Here is a 24,557-nt window from a genome sequence, read left to right on the forward strand (position 1 = left end):
GTGCCGTTGTCTGGTGAAATTTGACTTTTAAAATACTGGAAAGTTTTGACTTTTTCAACTGGTTGACCAGCTACGATGAAGCTGAATCAGTTGCCCATGTTAATTTTTATCAATTTAGTTTTGGCAGCATTGATGATTAGACTTGCTTCTGTGGAGTGGCTGCCTAGGTCATCTAGCTAAGGGTATGTCCACACTAAGGAATTCTCACAGATAACTTGTAGCGGATTCCGACGCTTGTCCCAGCACGCTCCTACTTCACATGGATGGCGGAATCCATCCCGGGCGGATAGAGGAATCCACCTGACCATGTCTATGGGACCAGCAGAACTTCAATTGGGAGCGCAGGAGAGGGGAGATGGGCGAGCAGCAGAATCCATGGCAAGTTATCTGCGAAAATTCCTTAGTTTAGACGTATTGGTTAACCTGTATTATATGGCCTGGTGTAATCGAGTGCCGAACTGCTAGATCTGCTAGTGATGTTCGTGCGTTCCTTTCTTTTAATTGGCCACTGGTGGACCATGTTCTATTACATGAGAAGTTGTGTGGGTGCTAATTTTTTTTAAACAGGTTTATAGTGAGCGATCAGCTGACGAGGAAGCATTTGCTTGCTGATTGGCTGATTGCTGGCTCTAATACACATGGGAAAATGTGTCACATTTGACAGATAACCGTACCGTGTAATATGGCCTATAGTCTATTAGTCAACAAAGTGTTTTGGAGACTATCAGCTAGATTGAGATCATTGACAGGTTCCATATGGATAGGATTTTTAAACCGTTCCCTATTGCATTTGCAATCAATGGCCCTGGCTAAAACGCCATCAATCATGAGGAAATTGATGAAGAAAAGTAGCGTCGATAAGATAAATCCATGTCTCACACTGCTGACTACTTAAGTACGCTCTGACATGGGTTTGTTGGGCATAACTCTGCACACAAACTCCTCGTTCGGCATTTTAATGAGAGGAATGACCTTCTTGTGGACACCCTTATGTCTGAGAACATCCCACATTATTATGGATGAGTCAGTCGAAAGCTTTGGAATTCTTAAATGTATTCCAAAATAATACAGAATATGGCGCTGTGGATAACAGCTGGCTGATGTTGGAATAAGGCATCTTATCTTCACCTGAATCTAGCTGACAACTAGACCTTGACAATGGTGATGAGCGAATAGTGAGATATTCGAATATTCGATATTCGTACGAATATCTCACGAATATTCGATCGAATATTCGATCCCATTAAAGTCTATGGGAACAAGTATTCGATTAGTGAAAAACATCTATTTGACCATTTGGAGGGTGAAACCGGAAGCTGGGGGATCTGAACGCTTTTCGAATATTTATCGAATATTCGTGGGATATTCGTACGAATATCGAATATTCAAATATCTCACTATTCGATCGAATATCTATTTGATCGAACAGTATTCGCTCATCACTACTTGACAACTATACTGAGAACCCTAATGTCAAAACAGTTGTCGAAGTCAGGTCCCCTTTCGTTGGAACGTTTGCTTAGATGCCCCGCATCCAGGAAAAAATTCTTATTGATGCAGAATCTGTACTGATAGTTCTTCATCAATCTGCTCATCCCTTTAGAGACCTGATCAATCCCTTTGTTGCACTCCTTAGACTCCTTAGCTTTCTTGCCTTCATCATGTAGGGCATTCATCCAGGTCTAATGGTGTGACAGAGTAGACAAGGGCTTTGTGGTTGCTAAAGTTGCGAGCAACCAGGTGGGTCCAAAGGTTGAAGATAGTAGGATGCTCCGTATCTCTTACTGTTCCTTTTCCCCTGCACTTCATTTCCCAGTAGTCTCTGCGGTGCCCGCTCAGAATGTCTTGTTTCTCCCACCCCCATAATCCCACCCCTTCTGCCCATGCTCCGCCCCTTCAGGACATGCCTCATTTAAGAGTCTCAAAACACAGGACTAGCCAGATATGCTTCTGGGAAGGACCCAGCCAATCGGTGGCTTCTATAGGGAAACCACCAAAACAATCTGGCTAGTCCTGTGTTTCGAGACAGGCTCTTCTTTTGCATATTCATGTTTCCCAGGGAGCAATGCACTTAGGATTTCACTGCATTGAGCGCTTTAACCGGCAGCCGGCAGTGTTATCATTTGGCTGGTCTCCCTGAGATCATCGATCTGTTTCTCTTATTAATTGCAACCTGAGATCCCTTGAAAATTTGATGAACAAAGAGAGTCAAAAGCAGACACAGGGTGCGCAAGAGCAAAAAGTCAATGTTCTGCAGAACATCCTTGGGCAAGACTCTGATCTCTGATTTAAACAATTGTGCAATTGAGATGAGCTAAGGTGGGAATGAGAAGCACATTCATAATAGAAGTCTTTCCATATATGCACATCTCTAAAATAGCATATAAAATATTTCTATATTTATTTTTTATTTCAGAAACTCAACTGATCAATTTAATGTTTTTATAATTATTATAAACAGATGCCATCAACCAATCTGTCTTAGATATCCTCCATTGTCATTTCATTAAAACATCATCGATATATCATGACACTCTTGTACCAGTGTGGTCAAAATGTAAAATGAAGCCTTTAAAGAGTTTGATCGCCAAAAATGGTTTCTTTCAAATCAACGGGTGCCGGAAAGTGCAAGAGATTTGTAATTTACTTTTATTAAAAAAAAAAAAAATCACAAATCTTCCAGTACTTATCAGTTGCTGTATGTCCTGCAGGAAGTGGTATTATTTCCAGTCTGGAGAGCAGGAGAGATTTTTCTGTTTCAATCTTTTTATTGGGATTTGCTACTGCTCTGGACAGTTCTTGACATGGACAGAGGTGGCAGCAGAGAGCACTGTGTCAGACTGGAGAGAATACATCGCTTCATGGAGGACATACAGCAGCTGATAAGTACTGGAAGAATTAAGATTTTTCAATAGAAGTAAATTAGAAATCTCTGGCACTTTCTGGCACTAGTTGATTTAAAGGGGAACTCCAGGTAGAGGTTAAAAAAATGAAACTTCTGCAGAAGCATATAGCATTACTTACCTGTTTATCCCAGTTTTGAAACTACCAAAAATCCATTTGTTTGAGGTTTTTGTTGCTCTGTATTGTGTTTCTGTCTTTCCTGGTTTAGCATTTCCCAGAATGCAATGCTTTCCCTCAGCTGACCATCACAGCCCCCACCCATTACAATCAGTAAAATTAGTGCTGCACCTGTTTCTGTCCAGTCATAGATGGTGAATCACTCAGGGGATTGGGGGATCCAGCCAAGCCTCCTGTGACATCATGCCGCGCCACCTGTCTGTATCATCAGCAAACACACACAATGTGAGACAGAAGCATGTAAGATTTGTCTCCTAAGGGGGTTAGCAAAAGGAGCAGGAGACAATGTGAATTGGCACAGGGGCCATTTTTTTCACTTCCTGGATTTCTATCAGCTACCAGTGTGGCAGAACCGTACAGGTACAGTAATACATTGTATAGACACATCTATATAACTTTTAATGTACTTTTAATAGAAAACAAGTTTTTCTTATCCGGAGTTCCCCTTCAAAAGAATTTTTTTTTTTTGGTGAACTACTCCTTTAAGGCTCTCGGAAAACTTGTTTACGTATGAGGGTGCATATATTGCCTCTCTTACTGCTCCTCAAATGTGCAAACAGAATGGCTAATAAACAGAAAAAAAGAATGGCATGTGAGAGCCAGTTGCAAATATGCAACACTTTCTTTGTATTACATGTGACTACATAGATATTGTACAAGTCTTGGGGGAAAACATAAAAATTGTTGAATTCTGAGAAGCTTTTTTCTTGTGCACAAAACAGCCCATTAACCTTTGAGCAGCCATTTATGTGGATCAATCTTCCCCCAGCATTCCCAGACCATTGCCTGGCAGCATTGGCACAACTTTACTAAGCATCTTGCTGGGGTTGTACTTTATTGCACGACAACAGGTCATGGAATGTTTCAATAAAACGTGGACATTCACAAAGGTCTTTAGGGGGGTAAACTAAAGACAATGAAAGATGGTCCATCGGGTCAGCAACAGTGGGAAGAAGGAAAGAATGTGCTGGTTAATGTGTCTATTCTGAATATTTTTTTGATTGGTCTGACAGAACAACTTAAGACATGTTTAAAGCCAAAAATCTAGTAACATACTCATTTGCTTTCAGTTACTGTATATAAAATCCTTTAAGAGGGACCAAACCTATCAGAAAAGAAGAAAATCTACATATAAAGCCTCTTCTGTTCTGCATAGTTCCTCACATCATCCCTCTCATCATCCCCTCACATCATTCCTCTACCTCTCATCATCCCTCTCCCTCTCATCATCCCTCTCATCATCCCCTCACATCATTCCTCTACCTCTCATCATCCCTCTCCCTCTCATCATCCCTCTCATCATCCCCTCACATCATTCCTCTACCTCTCATCATCCCTCTACCTCTCATCATCCCCTCTTCCTCACATCATCCCTCTCATCATCCCCTCACATCATTCCTCTACCTCTCATCATCCCTCTCCCTATTATCAGCCCCTCTCCCTCACATCATCCCCTCTCCCTCTCATCATCCCTCTCATCATCCCCTCACATCATTCCTCTCCCTCTCATCATCCCCTCACATCATTCCTCTCCCTATTATCATCCCTCTCCCTCTCATCATCCCTCTCCCTATTATCAGCCCCTCTTCCTCACATCATCCCTCTCCCTCTCATCATCCCTCTCATCATCCCCTCACATCATTCCTCTCCCTCTCATCATCCCTCTCCCTATTATCAGCCCCTCTCCCTCACATCATCCCCTCTCCCTCTCATCATCCCTCTCATCATCCCCTCACATCATTCCTCTACCTCTCATCATCCCCTCTCCCTCTCATCAGCCCCTCTTCCTCACATCATCCCTCTCATCATCCCCTCACATCATTCCTCTACCTCTCATCATCCCTCTCCCTCTCATCAGCCCCTCTTCCTCACATCATCCCTCTCATCATCCCCTCACATCATTCCTCTACCTCTCATCATCCCTCTCCCTCACATCATCCCCTCTCCCTCTCATCATCCCCTCTCCCTCTCATCAGCCCCTCTTCCTCACATCATCCCTCTCTCTTTCATCATCCCCTCTTCCTCTTATCATCCCCTCTCCCTCACATCATCCCTCTCTCTTTCATCATCCCCTCTTCCTCACATCATTCCTCTCCCTCTCATCATCCCCTCACATCATTCCTCTCCCTCTCATCATCCCTCTCCCTATTATCAGCCCCTCTCCCTCACATCATGCCCTCTCATCATCCCCTCTCCCTCTTATCATCCCCTCTCCCTCACATCATCCCTCTCTCTTTCATCATCCCCTCCCCCTCTCATCACCTGTGGTGTCCCACCATGGTGTTGCTATTAGTTGCAACCTTCTTAAAATCCTGTACTTTGTGTAAGTGGTGATGTAGTTGTGCTAAAGTTTCACCAGAAGATGTCGCTATTGCAAGTATGTGTATTCCCTGCAGATGAGCCACACTACGGAGGGGCAGCAAGGAGGACAGCGGCCATAAGCAGTGCCCACCAGAGAGTAGAGGTTCAGGTTCCCGCACTGCTGGGGTTGTTGCAGTCCAGTGAAGGTAGAGGAAGAAAGGGAGGGGACGGGACTAGGGCAGGGACCTAGATGAGAATTCGTACCAAGCTGGGGCACAGTACTGATTTCCAGGAGGGCAGGACAGGATTGAACAAGTAATAGAGAGGCTACATGTATTTTAAGGGTATATTCACACGGGCGAGCTCGCAGCGAGATTCTTGCTGCGAGCCCGGCAGGTCCTGGCAGTTCCCATACACTACATACTTGCTGCGGTCTAAACGACCGCAGCAAGTATGTTATTATACCGCCCTTAACCCCTTCTGCTCCCCCGCTGTGTATATACTTTACCTGTCCTCGCTGCACGGGTCCGGCGTCCTGCTCTACTGTCCGGCCAATCAGTGTGTTGCCCAGCCGCAGCCACTGATTGGCCGGGCGGGAGAGCAGGACGCTGGACCCGTGCAGCGAGGACAGGTAAAGTATATACACAGCGGGGGAGCAGAAGGGGTTAAGGGCGGTATAATTACATACTCGCTGCGGTCGTTTAGACCGCAGCAAGTATGTAGTGTATGGGAACTTCCAGGACCTGCCGGGCTCGCAGCGAGAATCTCGCTGCGAGCCCGTCCGTGTGAATATACCCTAAAAACGATTCAGTTTAGCTTATTAATAGAGATGAGCGAACCTGGAGCATGCTCGAGTCCATCAGAACCTGATCGTTCGGCATTTGATTAGCGGTGGCTGCTGAAGTTGGATAAAGCCCTGAGGCTATGTGGAAATCATGGATATAGTCATTGGCTGTATCCATGTTTTCCAGACAACCTTAGAGCTTTATCCAAGTTCAGCAGCCACCGCTAATCACATGCCGATCGTTCGGGTTCGGATGGACTCGAGCATGCTCCAGGTTTGCTCATCTCTACTTATTATTATAAATTGCTAAAATTCGAATCATGGCCTAAGCTAACTAAAACTAAATTGAAAAAAATATTTTATAGTTGCGCTTTAAGTTTCTTTGCTTTGAAGAAAGGCAACCAGAGTGGACATTTCACATTTCTCAGAATACTTTGTTCCTTCTCCTTTGTTAATTGTTCACCTAGGTAATTACATTTCCAGCTTATCTCGACCTTGGTCTCCTCTTATCGACAATCCCATTGTCCGTGTAACGGCTGGCTCAAGTAGACAGAGCTGACAAAAGAGAATACTGCCTGATTTATATGGGAAGGGTGAAATGATTTACAATTGATTGCAGATGAAATACAGGTAAGATACAAGGGATAACGATGTTGGAAGCTTTTTGGTTTTGGAGCAATTTAATAACCTATTTATCAAGTTGCTAATTAAATTTCAGCTGAATTTCCTAAAATATGTAAATTTTCTGGTATTATCTATACAGTGGTAAAAATCTCAAAGGGTTGTTCACAAAAAAAAAAAAATGTTTCAAATCAACTGGTGCCAGAAAGTGCCAGAGATCTGTAATTTACTTCTATTAAAAAAAAAAATCTCAACTCTTCCAGTACTTATCAGCTGCTGTATGTCCTGCAGGGAGTTGTGTATTCCTTCCAGTCTGACACAGTGCTCTTTGCTGCCATCTCTGTCCTTGTCAGGAACTGTCCAGAGCAGGAGACTTTCTATGGGGATTTGCTACTGTTTTGGGCAGTTCCTGTTATGGACAGAGGCAGCAGTAGAGAGCACTGTGTAAGACTAGAGAATACATCACTTTCTACAGGACATACAGCAACTGACAAGTACTAAAAGACTTGAGATTTTTTAGTAGAAGTAAATTACAAATATCTGACTTTCTGGTAACAGTTGATTTGAAAGAATTTTTTTTGTGTTATCTACCCCTTTAAAGGATTAGAAAAAGTTCATCAAAAACAACACCCCCCTGTCCCACTGGCTGTATGTGGCATTACAATTTAGCTCTATTCATTTCAATGAAGATGAGTTGCAAAACCCACATGCAAAATAAGGACAAATAGTGTTATATGTGGAAAAAAACAGCCTGGATAACCCATTTAAAGTGGTTGTATGAAGGGAGAAACAAGAGTCTGTATTTTGTCCAGAAACAGTGCCACTATGTGGCTATGTCTGGTATTGTTCGTTTACTTATAGCCATCAAATCATGGCACCTCATAAGAGTATCCAACATAGGTGACTATTGTTTGACAGTAAGTAACATATGTGGATGCCTTTTTTTCCCCAATAGAGTGTGTGTGGGGGGGAGGGGGGGGGACAGGGCCCCACCTCGGCCGCTGACTGGCTTAGTGGGCTTGACACGTCACGTCTCGAGTCCCCGCTCAGACTAGGAAGCAGCTGGGGGATCGGGACAGCAGACCCCTGTGCTGGAGCTGGGGAGGAGGTGCATGTTCAGCCATCTCCTCCCTGGCTCTTAGGGAAAAATGGGCGACCCAGCACTTCTCCTTTAAGCACTCACTTTAATAGACATAAAGAAAGCGTGTGTTATACCAAATGGAATATCACACTATATTGCATATTACACAATGTTGTTTTACCAAATTAGTATCTATTACAGTAATAAAAATTATTTTTTAGTTTCTCCCAAATTGTATATAGAGTGTATACATATAATAGTATATGACAGTGTATAAATGTTTATATGAAAATATATACATAGTACGTTGCCCATACAGTTACAATGAGTCCTATGAAAAGGGGACGTGGCACAGATTTTCCTCAAAATTTATGTCATTTCATAAGTCTGTTCAATATTCAGTACTGTCGAGTCATTTGAAAAATAACCTTTGGGCTTCTATAGACATTGAGGTAGAGTGCTCCCCAATAGCTATTCACCTTTTCACCCTTTTAGATATTTTTATATCTGTACATAGGCTGCAATATGACCTCTATGCTCCTTTCTGTCTTGGTTCATTTATGTGAATTTATCACTGTGAATCATCTGCCATTTCAACAATGACATCTTGTTACTGTCTTGTGCAACCAACCAACAATATTTCTCTTACTTTACAACCCTAACCAATATGAACTAAATGAATGAAATCAAATCCCCAGTACATGTCCCAGTCTTAAAGGAGAAGTCCAGTGAAATTTTTATTTAAGTATTGTATTGCCACCCAAAAGTTATACAAATCCCCAATATACACTTATTACGGGAAATGCTTATAAAGGGCTTCTTTCCCTGGACATACTACTGCATCAAGGCTTCACTTCCTGGATAAAATGGTGATGTCACTTCCTGGATAAAATGATGATGTCACAACCCGACTCCCAGAGCTGTGCGGGCTGTGGCTGCTGGAGAGGATGATGGCAGGGGGATGCTCAGTGTCCCTCCAGTGCCCTGTGTCCCTCAGTGTCTGCCTGCCATCATCCTCTCCAGCAGCCACAGCCCGCACAGCTCTGGGAGTCGGGTCGTGACATCACCATTTTATCCAGGAAGTGACATCACCCTTTTATCCAGGAAGTGACACCACCACGTTATCCAGGAAGTGACATCCCCATGTTATCCAGGAAGTGACACCACCATGTTATCCAGGAAGTGACTGTCATGGCCGCGGCGGCGTCCCGTGCTCCGGGCCGCCGCCGCGACCGCCATCTAGCTCAGGCAGCTGCCGGGGTCCTGGTGCAGGGACCCGGCGCTGCGGTCTGTTCGGCCCCGGGGGGCGCCTCACCTCGTCCCGCTCCGCCTTCCGTCTGTGCCGGCCGGTGCGCGCGTCCCCGCCTCCTAGGGCGCGCGCGCGCCGGCTGTCTCAGATTTAAAGGGCCAGTCCGTCCCTAATTGGTAGTTGCACCCAATCACTCCCTATAAATCCCAGCATGCCCTGTCCCCTGTGTTGGAGCCTCTTCATGCTTCCCATAGCGTTTGGCCCAGCTCCCTGTTGTTCCTGATACCTGTCCGCTACCTGGTCCCTAGTCCTTGTTCCTGTTTCCTGCCCGCTACCCAGTCCCTACTCCTAGTCCCTGGTTCCTGCTTCCCGTCTCACTGCTGTTCCTGTGTTCAGCCTGTCACCTGCGGTACGCCTACACGCCACTGTCAGTACCTACTCCTGCCACGCCTCGCCTGGCGTCACCAGCAACCAAGCCAGGGGTAGCGACCTGGGGGTCGTCTGCCGCAGCAAGTCCATCCCGCTTTGCGGCGGGCTCTGGTGAAAACCAGCGGCCCCTTAGACTCCGCTCCCTGGTGAGGTTTGTGCCATCGCTGGTGCCGGTCCAGTGGATCCACTACTCCAGGCGTAACAGTGACATCCCCATGTTATCCAGGAAGTGACATCACCATGTTATCCAGGAAGTGACATCACCATGTTATCCAGGAAGTGAAGCCTTGATGCAGTAGTAAGTGCAGGGGAAAAGCACTTTATAAGCATTTCCCGTAATAAGTGTATATTGGTGATTTGTATAACTTTGGGGGGCAATACAATATTTTAATAAAAAAAAATTGCTTCTCCTTTAGAGAATAACTCCATCCCTAGTAAAAAAAAAAATCACTCATACACAGATTTCATACTTACTCTCACTCCTATATCTGTCTGTGTTTGAATTTCCTGCCTATTGTGGATCCCGGGAGCTTTAACTGTTGTCTTATTTTCTTCTTCACTTTCTGGTTCTTCAGCTGGAGAGCGTCAGATGATTGACAGATAAAGTTTTTTGTGTTTTCGTGTGTCAGCCTGGCCTCTATGACTTCTGAGCCTACAAGAAAATCATGATTTCGAACCTTGGCTCTCCAGCTGTTTCAAAACTACAACTCTCATCATGCCTGGACAGCCAAAGCTAAAGCTTTGGCTGTCCAGGCATGATGAGAGTTGTAGTTTTGAAACAGCTGGAGAGCCAAGGTTTCCCACCCCTGACATAATTGATTATTTGATAAGATAATTCACCTGTAAGGAAATGATGATATAAAATATATAATGCAGAGAACTGAGAATCTGCACTAAAGATGAAATATTTTGTCACTGCTGCATGGGAGTTAGCAATAGACATGTCATGAATGTCACAGCTGTGGATTTAATGCAGCTTCTGGCAGCCACTTATTTCTTATTCAGCTAACCACAGGATTTAGGGAAATGAGTTCGTCTTGGTATTTTGGAAACGCTGAGACATTATTTTGACAGCTTGCTAAGATGATGAAGTAAGTACGTACAAGTAATATTTTCAGATCTTCCTGGGTAATGTGGTTGGAATTCATTTCAAGTTCACTAAAGATCTGAGTCATTAACCGTGAATCAGTGGGTCAACAATACAATATATCGTAACTTACTTCCATGTAGTTTGATTGCCGAGCTTTGAAATCCTTAAGGAGATGTCTTCGCGAAATTCGTGTCGCGAAGTTCGCAAATTTTGGGTCAAACTTGTTAATATTCAAAAATTGAATTCTAATGAATTTCAATAAAACAGTGGCATAAAATATATAAACTTTGTAATAAACCATTAAACACATTCCAATCCTTCTTCAAGTACCCGTTTACCTCCCCTTGTGTGGCACCTATCTACTCCCATTTAGTGAAACCAATAGAAGTGGCAATTTCATTTCCATTTCAAAAGATTTTCTATTTTATTTTAATGTAGACATAGAGTGACCCATTACTTATGAAAATGACTTATTAGAACACAGTAGGAGTGGAGTGCGAGCACTAATTTATGTAAGGCACACACTTCACTAATGAAACTGAAATTGTATAACACAGTAGGAGTGGCGTGGGACCACTGATTATGTAAGGCGCATGCTCCGTTCACTAATGAAACCCAGCTTGTATAACACAGTAGGAGTGGAGTGCGACTACTTATTATGTAAGGCGCACGCTCAGTTCACAAATGAAACTTAGCTTGTATAACACAGTAGGAGTGGAGTGCAACCACTGATTATGTAAGGAGCACACTCACTTCACTTATAAAACCCTACTTGTATAATACAGTAGGAATGGAGTGCGACCACTGATTATGTAAGGAGCACGCTCATTTCACTAATAAAAACCTGCTTGTATAATGCAGTAGTTGTGGAGTGCAACCACGGATTATGTAAGGCGTCCGCTCAGTTCACTGATCCCAGTAAATTGGTAAAACTCAATAGAAGTATACAGTAGTTTACAGTGCCCAGTGAGTGAATAATATGGACTGTGTCTTTACTGATCCCAGTGAATTCCTATAGGCCCCCAGTTACTTGGTAAACTGGACACTTGGTTGACAGCTCCAACAAATAATCACTCACAATCAGCCCTCCTCTCCTCTCTGTCCCTATATCCCTCTGTTAGTCTCTCCCTGCTCTGCTGTAACTGCCTGCTGCCATCCTGCTCTCTCCTCCACACACAGCCGACTGGCCACCCCCGGAAACGAACCTCCTTCTATAGAGGGGGAGAGGCTGACATCACAGAGGGGTCTGCCGCTGATTGGACGGGCGCTAGGGATTATGGTTAATCCATTTCTTCCGCCCTGTGACACTCCAGACAGCTTACATGTGCGGCTGCCATGTTTTCTGCAAATTTCCTTAACGAATCTGCGTGAATTTGCTTCGCAGAACGAATCAATTGACAGGGCGATTCGCAGCAAATCTGCGTCGCTCATCTCAAGTTACAATTACCATTATTGGCCAATAACTGCGCTGGGGTTAGTCCTGATGTTCCTATGGCTACAGAACAAAACCTGTGTACTCATCATTGGTGCTGTTCAGAAAAGTGACAGTGAGAGATTTAAGGAATGCCATGCAACTTCTCTCCCCACCCTTCATCATACTATGATGGGCCTACTAATGCCTTTTTAATGGATTAATCTTTATATTACAACTTTTTTTTTTTTTTTGCAGAACATGTATATGATGCCTGCACCATCACTGTGCCATTGATTTATGGTGCTTTGTAATAACTACTGTACATAGCACGAGCACCATAACAGTATGTCAATTGTGCCAAGGACTGAAATAGTGAAAACCTATCCACTTCCGAAAGAAAGTAAAATTTCCCAGATAGTCACTGCCAGCGCCATTTATATTGCTGCTCTGGAGTCAGTTGCTGTACCCAAGGGAGAAGAATGTCAATGAAGTACATGACCTTGGTTTTGCTGTAATATCCTCCTGTCCCTAGTTACACCGTTACAAATACATAACACTTAGCTTAATGGATATCCATTGCTATTAATCTTAGAAATGATGTAATAAATGTCATCCCATTTTATTAACTTTACGATTAGGGCAGCATGCTTTACTACTCAGCTCTTCTCCAGGGACCTGGCCTAACTGCTTAATATAATGGCTGAATTCTTTGACACCTCATGGATATCAGGAAATAAATAGTCAGAACTAAACAGGCATACAGCTTGGTGTGATCAGCTGTGATGATGTGGATCTTTTCCCATATATTTTGCAAACATAGGCTATGTTCACACAAAGTATGTTTTCGTAAAAGTACGTCCGTTGTTGCAATCGGCAACCGCCGTACTTTGTACGAGAACATATGTTGCCTTGCTCTCTATGGGATCCTGGCCGGAGCGTATACACATAGTATACGCTCTGGCCGGGATCCCTTGAGGCGGCGCAAAGAACTGTGCATCCGCTCGCTTAATAGTGTGCAGTGGAGAGTTCTGATGCAAGCGCGCACATAGCCATACTGTGGATAGCAAAAAAAAAAAAAAGTAGGGAGGCTTAGAAATAATTAACATGATACAATATAAAAAAAGTTTTAGGGTCCTTTTACACGACCAGATTAATAAACAGTAAACGAACGCATTAAGGTGAGTTAATATTTATTTTTTTATTATTATCAGCCGTTGGCCCCGCATCACTATTGCATCGTCACGATGTGCAGTCGGCGCCCAATGATTTCAGGTCTGAACCTAAAGAATCAGTCGATGATTGTTTCATAGGCTGATTGTTCTCTTTAACCCCTTCCCAGTAACATGTATATATACGTTCCTACTGCACATACATCGTGCAGTTGGAATGTATATATACGTTCCTGCACTGACGGGGCTTCTGCAGCATTAACCCCTTAAATGCTGCAAACTACAGTATAGCGATGATGGCATTTGAGGGATCAAGCATCTTTCACTGAGTGATCGGGACCCCCGCAGCCATGCAGCGGTGGTCCTGATCGCTTGTGCCAACAGGTGGGGGTAAGTCACTTACCTCCGTCGTGTCGGATCGGCGATCCATGTATACAGTTTGCTCTCAGGCAGGCTCTATACATAGATTGCTCATAACACTGATCTATGCTATGCCATGGCAAAGCATAGATCAGTACATGCAATCTATTGATTTTTTTTTTTTTTTTTAAAGTAATACATTTTTTTTTAAAAGTATTAAAAACCATCTCCCAATAGAAGTTTAAAATACCCCCTTGCCCATTATAAAAAATAAATAAATAAACATATTACATATCGTAGTGTGTGGAATTGTCCGATCTATTAAAATATAACATTATTGTTCCAGCAGGGTGAACGGTGTAAAGGAAAAAAAAAAAAAAGCACCAGGATTGCTGATATTAATGAATTATATATCAGAATTTTTTTTTATAAAAAGCAATCAAAATTTTTCTGCTACACCAATATGACATTAATAAAAACTAGAGATAATGGCACAAAAAATGACACCCAAGCAGCCCTGAAGGTGGAAAAATAAAAGCGTTATGGCTCTTAGAAGGCAGGAAGGAACATTGCATTAATTTGACCCGGACATCCGTGCATCAAAGGGCTCTGTCTTGAAGGGGTTAATACACCGAGCAATTATCTTATTCGGCCGATTATCGCTCCGTGCAATAGGGCCTATATCAACCTTGCTTGCTGCAAGAAACTCAAATCTGATCCTCTGCACATTTTCCTGGGTGAAATGAAGAAAATACTTAAAAGGGCCAGACAAGGAGGCATCATCAAGAAGTAGGGACATAAGGATATAGGATCAGGAATTTACAGGTACCAATGTTCAATAAGTTGCCCCAAATTTATAAGGGGTTGTTGGTATGAATTGTATGCCCTATAGTATTCTTTACCTTGCTTGATATGTTTGGGATATAACTGACATTCCAAGGATAGAGAATAGAGATGAGCGAACCGGGTTCGGGTTCGAGTCGATCCGAACCCGAACTTTCGGCATTTGATTAGCGGGGGCTGCTGAAGTTGGATAAAGCCCTAAGGTTGTCTGGAAAACATGGATATGACTATATCCAATGACTATATCCATGTTTTCCACATAGCCTTAGGGCTTTATCCAACTTAAGCAGCCACCGCTAATCAAATGCCAAAAGTTCGGGTTCGGATGGACTCCAGCATGCTCGAGGTTCACTCATCTCTAATAGAGAATAAAACTTCCTACAAACACCGACCTGGCTGAACTGGCTGAGAGACTGAAGAAACTTGTGGGGTAGTTACGGCCATATTACACTGAGCATTAACCCTTTAAGGACGGGGCCAATTTTCGTTTTTGCGTTTTTGGGTTTTTCTCCTTGAGTTTAAAAGGCCATAGCACTTGCATTTTTTCCACCTAATTGTACTTTGCAATGACAGGCTGAATTTTTGCATAAAGTACACTGCGATACCAGAAAAAAATTCAAAGTGTGGTGAAATTGAAAAAAAAAACGCATTTCTTTTATTTGGGGGGAATGTGTTTTTACGCCATTCGCCCTGGGGTAAAACTGACTTGTTATGCATATTCCTCAAGTCGTTACAATTAAAATGATATATAACATGTATAACTTTTCTTGTATGTGATGGCCTGTAAAAAATTCAAACCATTGTTAACAAATATACGTTCCTTAAAAACCGCTCTATTCCCAGGCTTATAGCGCTTTTATCCTTTGCTCTATGGGGCTGTGTCAGGTGTCATTTTTTGCGCCATGATGTTTACTTTCTATCGGTACCTTGATTGCGCATATACGACTTTTTGATCGCTTTTTATTACATTTTTTTCATTACATTACTGGATTTGATGAGACCAAAAATGCGCAATTTTGCACTTTGGGATTTTTTTGCGCTTACGCCGTTTACCGTGCGAGACAAATAATGTGATTAATTGCGTCGTTAAGGGCGTTCAGAGGGCGGCCGTGCAGCGACTCCGCTCTGAAGCGATGCGGTCCCGGGTGCTATCTGCAGCCCGAGACCACGGCAGTCTGAGATTGCCGTGCCTGTTAATTAGTTGACAGCTGCATTTAAAATGCATTTTTCTCCCTTCCCTGGTGTCTAGTGGGGGGGATTTCTCACGGTAAATGGTGTAAGCGCAAAAAATTTCCAGAGTGCAAAATTGTGCATTTTCGGTTGCATCAAATCCAGAAAAATTGTAATAAAAAGCAATTAGAAACTCGAATATGCACAAACAAGGTACCAACAGAAAGTGCACATCATGGCACAAACAATGACACCTCACACAGCCCCATAGACCAAAGGATAAAAGCGCTATAAGCATAGGATTTTAGAGCGATTTTAAGGAACATATATTTTTTAAAAAAGGTTTTATTTTTATAAAAGCCATCAAATAAAATAAAAAGTTACACAAATGACAAATTGCTGTAATCATAACAACTTGAGGAACATGGATAATAAGTCAGTTTTACTCTAGGGCAAACGGCGTAAACACAAAACCTCCCCAAAATAAATTTTTTTATTTTTTTTTTCAATTTCACTACACATTTAATTTTTCTGGTTTCGCAGTTTACTTTATGGAAACATTAAGCCTGTCATTTCAAAGGACAATTAGTGGCGCAAAAAATAAGGGCTCATGTGGGTTTCTAGGTGAAAAAGTGCTATGGCCTTTTATGCACAAGGAGGAAAATGCTTAAGGAGTTAAGCATATGAGGAAGTGAAGGGTTTTATTATTGTTTCTTATCAACCTTTAGGTTTAGTATAGTAACCATATAATACAATTTCTAAATGGGATTGTATGCTTTGTTTGGAAAACCAATATTAATAAACCTCAATTTTATTATTCCTCTTTAATAAATCATCACTAGAGATGAGCGAACCGGGTTCGGGTTCCAGTCCATCCGAACCCGAACGTTCAGTATTTGATTAGCTGGGGCTGCTGAACTTGGATAAAGTTCTAAGGTTGTCTGGAAAACATGGATACAGCCAATGACTATATCCATGATTTCCACATAGCCTTAGGGCTTTATCCAAGTTCAGCAGCCACCGCTAATCAACTGCCGAAAGTTCGGGTTCGGATGGACTCGAGCATGCTCCAGGTTCGCTCATCTCTAATCATCACATAAAATAAATCAATTAAAGGGGTACTCCGGCGAAAAAAAAAAATCTTTCAAATCAACTTGTGTCAGAAAGTTATACATATTTGTTGTTTACTTCTATTTAAACATCTCAAGTTTTCCCAGTACTAATCAGCTGCTGTATGTCCTGCAGGACGTAGTGTTTTCTCTCCAGTCCATGACAGGGACTGTCCAAAGTAGGAGAGAGTTTCTGGGGGATTTGATGCTGCTCTGGACAGAGGTGGCCGGCAGCACTGTGTCAGACTGGAAAGAATACACCACTTCCTGCAGGACATACAGCAGCTGGAAGGCTTGTGTTTTTTTTTAATCGAAGTAAATTACAAATCTATAAAACTTTCTGAAATCAGTTGATTTGAAAGAAATTAAAATTGTCGGAGTACCACTTTTAAACTATTTTTAGGAGTTAATCAGCAGTTGAGGTCTCCTGAGATAAGCGGCAGCATACGGTTTGTTTCTGGAGGAGGAATTCCCTCCAAGGCATACTGGATTTGTGTAGTGTAGAGATCCTCAGACGTGTTCCTTCTACCAGTCTGAGTATAAATGACAGCTGTAGTCTCTGAGTTGATTATTATCAAAGCCGTGTCCAGCCTGGTGAGCATGTGATTTGTGCACAGTATGGACAGGAGCCTGAGTCACACAACAAATGTTTTTTTTTTTTGTTCTTTTCTCATATACAGACATAGTCCCACCAGCTTAAATAGTCTAGCTATCAGAAAAATGCATATGTACATGTTTACTAGTACAGAATATAATATAATATACTAATACAATATAATATCATAGAATTTATTAAATAGTTCTGATATCCTGAAGGCTTTAATCTGGCCACTAGGCCTAATATGATGCTAACTCTCTCTGTTCTGCTCATATCACTTTTCAATCACCTCTCTATGTAGAAATTCATGCATCCAATAAAGGGGTTGTCCAGCGAAAATGTTTTTCTTTCAAATCAACTGGCGTCAGAAAGTTATATAGATTTGTATTTTACTACTATTAAAAATCTCCAGTCTTTCCATATTTATTTCCTACTATATGTCCTGCAGGAAATGTTGCTTTATTTTTAGTCTGACACAGTGCTCTCTACTGATATCTCTGGCCGAGACCGGAACTCTGTCTCGCTTTTCTATGAACCCACATAGAAAACCTCTTCTTCTCTGGACAATTCCTGTCTCAGCCAGAGATGTCAGCAGAGAGCACTGTGTCAGACTGAAAATAAAACAACACTTCCTGCAGGACATCCAGCAGCTGATAAGTACTGCAAGACTTGAGATTTTTTTATAGAAAGAAATTACAAATCTAAATAACTTTCTGACACCAGTTGATTTGAAAGAAATGTGTTTTGCTGGACAACCCCTTTAAGATAAAGTAAAGGCATGCTCAAAGCAATTCCATTCTATAATATTTTGGTACTTGGCCATGTAAGTACCACTATCTATATGCGTACATTAACATCAGAGTTTTTTCTTCATATGTGCGGTCTCTGGGGCTGTATGAGGGCTTGATATGATATACCAAATATTTTTATAATATTGTTAATGTTTATTTTTATATTTTTCTGAATGGTTTAATTTGAAAAATAGGAAAATGAGGCAAACTTTTAACTTGAACTTTTAAGATGATAAGTTTCTTCCAAACTTGAATGCTCTGCATTTAATTACTGGTAGCTGAAGAAGTTGTATGCAGCCCTAAGCTGCCTGGAAAGCATGGATACAACCCTAGTGCTGCATCCAACTTCTTCAGCCACAGGTAATGCTGAGTGAGCTTGAGGTTTGTTCATCTCTAATAAGCAATAGTTAGATTATTTATACTGATCCATACAATGCTATGGCAGTTAGATAAGAGCTCTGCTAGCACAGTCTGCCTGAGTAAGGTAAGGTAAAGTCCTCTGGGTGCTGAATTAACCAATCGGGACCCTGCAATCACATTGTAGGGATGCCAAAAGACACCTGACAGGTGCAGCCCCTGCCATTTAGCCATTTCAATGCTGCAATTACTATTGATTGCGACATTAAAAGGCTTAAATAAGTGACACTAGCGGGGTTGCTGATGTCGGCCATAGCCAGTGAATGTTTTCTACACATAGCAGCAGAAACCTGCTGTTTATGGAGCAGCCTCATCTCCACACCCTGCTTCATACACACCTTCATGACCACCACATTCACATAATCCTTCCCCTATTTCTCAAGGTACTGTATAGCATTGGGCAGTTCATAAGGACATAATAAGAATGGCAGTACAGTGGTACTTCAGTTTAAGAGTAACTTGGATTAAGAACGTTTGGCAAGAAGAGCTCACAGTTTTTCAAGATTGTGACTTGGTTTAAGAGCATTGATTTGGTTTAAGAGCTCCCTGTACTGGGTGCAAGGGTGAACTGGGGAGGGGCATGGTCTGCAAAGCGCGGCCTACAGCACTGTACTCTGACCCAGGAAGTTTCCCTCACCTTCCAAATCATGGCAGATCAACTTCAGGCTGGGGCTTGAATCAGGGGACAGGACTGTGGAGGTAATCTCTTCATAGCTGTAACCCCTCTCTCCATTCCTGCTATGTGTCTGCACTCACACTCAGCTATACACACTGCTGCTATAATGTGCCTGCACTTACACTTAGCTATACACACTTCTGTATGGAGAGGTTTCTGTCACTGTCCTCCTGCACAGCTTTGTGATTCTCACTTCCTGATTGGTCCATGCTGCACACACGCCCCTTCCCTACTGCTGTCATGTGACCACACAGACCTCTGAGAGCAGCCCTGCTTCTCTATTCTTGCCTGTTGTACTTCACTACTGCATTGTGGGGATCTGCAGCTCCATCCTGTATCTACAAACTGCTGCTGTTTTTTCAGGGTTATGCAGTTACTATATATATTATACTCCACATGCCGATTGCTATACTGTACAGTTACTTATGGTAGTTTTACATGTTATTCAGAATAAAAAAATATTTTTGCGGTGTGGAACCAATTGTCTACATTTCAATGATTTCTTATGGGAAAATTTGCTTTGGCTTAAGAGTGGATTTGGATTACAAGCACAGCCCCAGAACTAAGTATGCTTGCAATCCAAGGCACCACTGTATTTACAAATCTAGAGAAAACGCTGATATTTATCCCAATTTGAGGCTATGTTCCCACTTCTGGGGCATATCGGGTTTAAGGTAGCACTTGTTCATGCAATATTGGAATGAGAAATATGAAGGACACTCACCACAAAATCTGTATGTTTATTAAAGAAAAAACTTTAAAAACGACATGCAGGCATGACGGTGAGGACGCCCGTATCTCAAGGCAGCGTGCGACACATCCTCGCCGTCTGCCTAACCCTGCATGGCATTTTTTGTTTATTGAAGTTTTCTCCTCAATAAACATACAGATGTTATGGTGAGTGTCTTTTATATCTCTCATTCCTCTGTTTCATGCATTTTTACATATGAGTCTTTTCTTCTGTAAACTACTTTTCAAATTGTAAAATGTTCCTACACATCAGACAGCTCTTCATATCCAATAATCCTTCATCGCACCCTAACAGAGAGAAGGCTGAGAAGCCAGAAAAAAAAACAAGTTAGAACATGTGCATGTATGCTCTGTACTTGTTAGGCTGCATCTGTGCACACCAGCAAGTTTCCGCCTACTGTGTCAGGATAAGAGTAACGAGTAACGAGTAAGAGTCTACTATATTGATAGGTAACTGAAATGCTCCTGTAAACACTTGTATGTCTTCTGTGGCTCTAACACTCCAAAATACATATCTAACCGATAACCCCCCCCCAATAAAAATAGTTTATAAATGGCTGCAATGAGACTGAGGATACCAATGTTGTGTGCCAAGGGAATACAGTAGCTTCCTTTCATTATGCCACTTCCGATGTCACTTTCAGACACTTTGCTTTTACGTCAAAGCTCCCCCTACTGGACTTGGTGTACAGCTCAGTTATAAAAAAAGCCAAATGTGACAAAACAGTGTCTAGAGTAGTAAAATAGGTGGATGTGTCATAACTAGGGATGAGCGAACTTTTGAAAAGTTCGGTTCGGTTTGATCCGGCGAACTTTCGTGAATTTCGGATCGAACCGAACCGAAAACGAACCTTGCTCTAACGGCTGAATAATTGCAGCTACAATAGTGGGAGTGTGATAGGGTATAGTTTCGTTTAGTTGCAGTTGATATTACAATGAAAAAAAGTGGGAATTTTTTTTTTCAAAAATGAGAAAAAAAAAAAAAATAATAATAGGAATAAAATTAATAAAATATAGTGAATCAAAGTGCCAAAATAGTGAAAAAAAAATATTGGAAAAAAAAGTTTACAAGGAGGATGCGGCAGCACTTGATTGCACCCAGGCCAGTATTGTTGAGAAGAGACGAGTCGAGAACCAGGAGGAGGCAGCAGTAGATTGCTCGCCTCTCAGTCCTGTATTGTTGAGAAGAGACAAGTTGAGCAGCAGGAGAAGGCAGCAGTTGATTGATTGCAGTCCAGTATTATTGAAGAGAGGCTACTTGAGGAGGAGGCAGCAGTTGATCGATTCCAGGCCAGTATTATCGAGGAGAGGCTACTTGAGGAAGATGAGGCAGCAGTTGATTGATTCCAGGCCAGTATTATGGAGGAGAGGCTAATTGAGGAGGAGGAGGCAGCAGTTGATTGAGTCCAGGCCAGTCTTATCGAGGAGAGGCTACTTGAGGAGGATGAGGCAGCAGTTGATCGATTCCAGGCCAGTATTATTGAGGAGAGGCTACTTGAGGAGGATGAGGCAGCAGTTGATTGATTCCAGTCCAGTATTATGGAGGAGAGGCTAATTAAGGAGGAGGAGGCAGCAGTTGATTGCAGGCCAGTATTATCGAGGAGAGGCTATATGAGGAGGAGGCAGCAGTTGATCGATTCCAGGCCAGTATTATTAAAACTAGACTACTTCAGGAGCAGGAGGCAGCAGTTGATCGATTCCAGGCCAGGATTATCAAGGAGAGGCTACTTGATGAGGAGCAGGCAGCAGTTGAATCGATTCCAGGCCAGTATTATTGAGGAGAGGCTATATGAGGAGGAGGCAGCAGTTGATTGATTCCAGGCCAGTATTATCGATGAGAGGCTACTTGAGGAGGATGAGGCAGCAGTTGATCGATTACAGGCCAGTATAATTAAAAAGAGACTACTAGAAGAGCAGGAGGAGGTAGCAGTTGATTGATTTCAGGCCAGTATAATCGAGGAGAGGCTACTTGAGGAGGATGAGGCAGCAGTTGATCGATTACAGGCCAGTATTATTGAGGAGAGGCTACTTGAGGAGGATGAGACAGCAGTTGATTGATTACAGGCCAGTATAATCGAGGAGAGGCTACTTGAGGAGAATGAGGCAGCAGTTGATCGATTACAGGCCATTATAATTAAAAACAGACTACTTGGAGCAGCAGGAGGAGGCAGCGGTTGATTGATTCCAGGCCAGTATTATCGAGGAGAGGCTACTTGAGGAGGAGGCAGCAGCAGTTTATCTATTCCAGGCCAGGATTATGGAGGAGAGGCTAATTGAGGAGGAGGAGGCAGCAATTGATCTATTACAGCCCAGTATAATTAAAAAAAGACTACTTGAGCAGCTGGAGGAGGCAATTCCCCTCTCAGGACCAAGGCTTGGAGGTAAGTGACTCTGCCTGGTAGGTTGTCTTCTACCCCACCCTCTTGTGCCTCGCTTCCTTGCAGCAGTGGGATGTTGCTGCTTCGGTAGCACCTCACTTTCCTCCCCTGATGACACTAAGGATAATGGTGCTTGAGGGCGCCACCTCCGATCGGCGACATCATCATCACCACCACTGCGACTGTCCTCCAGTGGCTGGGACAGGATCTCAGGTGTGGCACTGGATACTCCTCCCTGGCTTACAGCCACCACCTCCTCTGCAGTTTCTGCACGTTCCACCTGCAGCCTTTGGTGGACTACCTCATCCTCCTCCTCATCATCACTAAAAAGTGGTAGAGAATCCAAAGGCAGATCAAGATTTGCCAACAGTTCCCTGGCAGAAGGTGCCCCAGAGGTGGGTGGCATAGTAATAACAGGGGACGGGGCAGAGGACTGTCGCTGACCCTCCCATGTAAGGGTGGTGTCAGATGATCCAGCCGACCTCGTTTGGGAGCTTTGGGCGGTGGAAGTGGAGGATTGGGTAAGCCAATCTAGAACCGCTGGCTGTGTGGTTCTTACAGAACCACTGGGTGTCTGGGGTAGCTGCACCCTGCTGCCACGCCTGTTTCCCCGGCTGCCGCCGGGCCTGGTGCTGCCACTTCTCCTACCCTCACCGTCTGCCGTTGCAGTCATTGCCTGGGAAGTGCTGGAAGTAGGACGCTTGGACATAGTTCTTTGGTTGGTGTAAATTTTGAAAAAGAAATAATCTATTGGGCAGAAGGCACAAATTTTCAGTGACTATTGCTTTGTGGGTTGGAGGCACCCAGCAAAGCAGAAATTTACAGGTTATCCCAAAAAAACAATTTTTTTAAAACTTTTTTGGTTGCGGGTGGCTAGAGGGGTTTGAAGGCAACCAGCAGAGCACAAACCGACAGCTTTTGTGGGGCGCTGACTTCGCCTCAAATAGAACAGCTGATCACAAACAAACAAACAAACAAACTTTTTAAAAAAATTTTTGAAGGTTTTTTTTTTACTTTTTTGGTTGCGGGTGGCTAGAGGGGTTTGACGGCAACCAGCAGAGCACAAACGGACAGCTTTTGTGAGGCGCTGACTTAGCGTCACCTACAACAGCTGATCACAAACAAACAAACGTCTAGCGTCTCCTCTCTGTCACGGAACAGTAGCTGGTTCAATGCTACGTGTCCTGACTCCTGAGTGATTCTTCTCACTTTTCTCTCCCTATTTCTTTTTTTTATCTCCCTATCTCTCCCTAGATATCATGATTTTTGAGTTAGATGGCTATCTCTCCCTCTCTCTACCTAACTCTTGATTTCTCAGCCTCTTTCACTATGTATGAGCTTATCAAGCTTTCCCTGTATCTTGCGATTTTTTTTTTTTATCTTCCTCTCTCCAGCTTCTCCCACAAACAATATATACTCCTTCTCTATTTCTCCCTGTATTTATCCAGTTGTTTTGATATGTAATCTATGTGTTTTCCCTCTCTGCCTAACGTACACCTCCTCTCTCTCTGCAGTCTAGACACACAATGAGAAAGAGCATGGACGCTCAGGCACTTCCTGTTCCTGGAGTGACGTCACACACCTTGATATTCACATAATAACAGGATACAAAGGATTATAGGAGTAATAATCCCTTGTAGCCTGTTCTATTCTCTGATTAAAGTACAGTTTTGCGACGCCGTTGCGACTTTTTGCAAAGTTCATAACGAATCTGGTTCGGAACGGTTCGGTTCGCTCATCCCTAGTCATAACTGTTTTTTATTATTATTCACAGTATATTATATGAAACAATAAAGAGCATTGTAAAAGCCAAACGGCTCTGTAGACAATTAAAAATAAATAAATATATTATGGCTTTTAGAAGGTGGAGGGGGTGGGAGGGAGAACAAAAACCCAAAAATGAAAATTGTCAATGTCCTCAAAGTGTTTAACCCCTTAACGACATCGGGCGTAAATTTACGCCCTGATGCCGGTAAGGAAGTTCAGAGCGGGGCCGCGCGGCGACCCCGCTCTGAACCGCGCCGGTCCCGGGTGCCGCGAATAGCCCGGCACCATAGGTATTAGCGGGCACGGTCCGATCGCCGTGCCCGCTAATACAGTAATCAGATGCAGCTGTCAAACATGACAGCTGCATCCGATTACCGGATTCAGCCGTTCCCTGGGGTCTAGTGGAGGAGATCGCTCCTCCGGGATGTTATCCCGGAGGAGCGATCTCCGTAACTGAAGCCGGCCGGGGACGCGTCCAA

This window comes from Dendropsophus ebraccatus, chromosome 15 (genome assembly GCF_027789765.1).
Source record: "Dendropsophus ebraccatus isolate aDenEbr1 chromosome 15, aDenEbr1.pat, whole genome shotgun sequence".
NCBI classification, from domain to species: Eukaryota; Metazoa; Chordata; class Amphibia; order Anura; family Hylidae; genus Dendropsophus; species Dendropsophus ebraccatus.